The sequence below is a fragment of the Dama dama genome, unplaced genomic scaffold (genome assembly GCF_033118175.1).
Source record: "Dama dama isolate Ldn47 unplaced genomic scaffold, ASM3311817v1 ptg000093l, whole genome shotgun sequence".
NCBI classification, from domain to species: Eukaryota; Metazoa; Chordata; class Mammalia; order Artiodactyla; family Cervidae; genus Dama; species Dama dama.
The window spans coordinates 1,448,463-1,451,604 of record NW_026870908.1 but is presented as its reverse complement, the minus strand read 5'-3'; positions in this window follow the sequence as shown (position 1 = coordinate 1,451,604).

Sequence of the window (3,142 nt, the reverse complement as noted above, 5' to 3'; positions counted from 1 at the left end):
GCAGCCTGCCCCTTGGTGGGGCAGTACCCCCGGAGGCCAGGAAGGTCTGGGCAAGGCTGGCCAGGGGCAGGGGCCCTGCTGGGTCCTGCCCCTGGCCTGTGGGGCCTCTGAGCACAACCGGCCCTCTCCCACTGGAAGACCTCCCCGGCTGCCTCCAAAGTCCTGTTTGCAAACACTCCCACCCGCTGTTCTCGCCAGGCTCGCACAATGCTCCCAAGCCCGGGAGAAAAGCGCTTCGGGGTGGTGTTCTCTCCGGGCCCTTGCCCCTGAGCCTGTGGGCAAGGCAGGGGGACACACTCCCAGACCAAGGCAGAACCACATGCACACGTCTGTTCCTGTCCCCTGCACCGGCAGAGAGCTCGGGGGAGCCAGAGGCTCTCAGGCAGGTGCTGGGCTGGCCGCCTGTGTGGGAAGGGGCAGAGCGGACCTAAGGGCAAGTTGGGCCTCTTGCTCTCCCTGCAGCCCTGAGGCTGCTGGGCCAAAGACGTCTTGGGCATCCAGCCTCTTACTGGTCCCTTCCCTCTGACGAGGCCCTCTGAGCTCCAGCACCTTGCAGTGTGGAGAGAGCACCTGCCAGCAATCTCCTCTCCAAGGAGGCCTCAACCGAGGCCTAGGCCCAGGGAAAAGGCACCAGCGGGGATGAGCCAGTGGAGGCGCACGGGCATGTCTGGACCCAGTCCCCGCAGCCTGCCCCTTGGTGGGGCAGTACCCCCGGAGGCCAGGAAGGTCTGGGCAAGGCTGGCCAGGGGCAGGGGCCCTGCTGGGTCCTGCCCCTGGCCTGTGGGGCCTCTGAGCACAACCGGCCCTCTCCCACTGGAAGACATCCCCGGCTGCCTACAAAGGCCGGTTTGCAAGCGCTCCCGCCCACTGTTCCCAGCAGGCAGGCACAATGCTCCTAAGCCCGGGAGAAAAGCACTTCAGGGTGGTGCTCTCTCTGAGCCCTTGCCCCTGAGCCTGGGGGCAAGGCAGGGTGTCCACACTCCCAGGCCAAGGCAGAACCACATGCACACGTCTGATCTGCCCCCTGCACTGGCAGAGAGCTCGGGGGAGCCAGAGTCTGTCAGGCAGCTGCTGGGCTGGCCGCCTGTGTGGGAAGGGGCAGAGATGCCCTAGGGGCAAGTTGGGCCTCTTGCTCTCCCTGCTACCCTGAGGCTGCTGGGCCAAAAACGTCTTGGGCATCCAGCCCCTTACTGGTCCCTTCCCTCTGACGAGGCCCTCTGAGCTCCAGCATCTTGCAGTGTGGAGACAGCCCCTGCCAGCAACCTCCTCTCCAAGGAGGCCTCAACCGAGGCCTAGGCCCAGGGGAAAGGCTCCAGCGGGGATGAGCCAGGGGAGGCGCCCGAGCATGTCTGGACCCTGTCCCCGCAGCCTCCCCCTTGGTGGGGCAGTACCCCCGGAGGCCAGGAAGGTCTGGGCAAGGCTGGCCAGGGGCAGGGGCCCTGCTGTGTCCTGCCCCTGGCCTGTGGGGCCTCTGAGCACAACCGGCCCTCTCCCACTGGAAGACCTCCCCGGCTGCCTCCAAAGTCCTGTTTGCAAACACTCCCGCCCTCTGTTCATGCCAGGCTCGCACAATGCTCCCAAGCCGGGCAGAAAAGCACTTCGGGGTGGTGCTCTCTCTGGGCCCTTGCCCCTGAGCCTGGGGGCAAGGCAGGGGGACACACTCCCAGGCCAAGGCAGAACCACATGCCCACGTCTGTTCCTGTCCCCTGCACCGGCAGAGAGCTTGGGGGAGCCAGAGTCTGTCAGGCAGCTGCTGGGTTGGCCGCCTGTGTGGGAAGGGGCAGAGCCGCCCTAGGGGCAAGTTGGGCCTCTTGCTCTCCCTGCTGCCCTGAGGCTGCTGGGCCAAAGACGTCTTGGGCATCCAGCCCCTTACTGGTCCCTTCCCTCTGACGAGGCCCTCTGAGCTCCAGCACCTTGCAGTGTGGAGACAGCCCCTGCCAGCAACCTCCTCTCCAAGGAGGCCTCAACTGTGGCCTAGGCTCAGGGGAAAGGCACCAGCGGGGATGAGCCAGGGGAGGCGCCCGAGCATGTCTGGACCCAGTCCCCGCAGCCTGCCCCTTGGTGGGGCAGTACCCCCGGAGGCCAGGAAGGTCTGGGCAAGGCTGGCCAGGGGCAGGGGCCCTGCTGGGTAATGCCCCTGGCCTGTGGGGCCTCTGAGCACAACCGGCCCTCTCCCACTGGAAGACCTCCCCGGCTGCCTCCAAAGGCCGGTTTGCAAGCGCTCCCGCCCACTGTTCCCAGCAGGCGGGCACAATGCTCCTAAGCCCGGGAGAAAAGCGCTTCAGGGTGTTGCTCTCTCCGGGCCCTTGCCCCTGAGCCTGGGGGCAAGGCAGGGTGTCCACACTCCCAGGCCAAGGCAGAACCACATGCACACGTCTGATCTGCCCCCTGCACCGGCAGAGAGCTCGGGGGAGCCAGAGTCTCTCAGGCAGGTGCTGGGCTGGCCGCCTGTGTGGGAAGGGGCAGAGCCGACCTAGGGGCAAGTTGGGCCTCTTGCTCTCCCTGCTGCCCTGAGGCTGCTGGGTCAACGACGTCTTGGGCATCCAGCCCTTTGCTGGTCCCTTCCCTCTGACGAGGCCCTCTGAGCTCCAGCACCTTGCAGTGTGGAGACAGCCCCTGCCAGCAACCTTCTCTCCAAAGAGGCCTCAACCGAGGCCTACGCCCAGGGGAAAGGCACCAGCGGGGATGATCCTGGGGAGGCGCACGGACATGTCTGGACCCAGTCCCCGCAGCCTGCCCCTTGGTGGGGCAGTACCCCCGGAGGCCAGGAAGGTCAGTGCAAGGCTGGCCAGGGGCAGGGGCCCTGCTGGGTCCTGCCCCTGGCCTGTGAGGCCTCTGAGCACAACCGGCCCTCTCCCACTGGAAGACCACCCCGGCTGCCTCCAAAGTCCTGTTTGCAAACACTCCCGCCCGCTGTTCACGCCAGGCTCGCACAATGCTCCCAAGCCCGGGAGAAAAGCGCTTCGGGGTGGTGCTCTCCCTGGGCCCTTGCCCCTGAGCCTGGGGGCAAGGCAGGGGGACACACTCCCAGGCCAAGGCAGAACCACATGCCCACGTCTGGTCCTGTCCCCTGCACCGGCAGAGAGCTCGGGGGAGCCAGAATCTGTCAGGCAGCTGCTGGGCTGGCCGCCTGTGTGGGAAG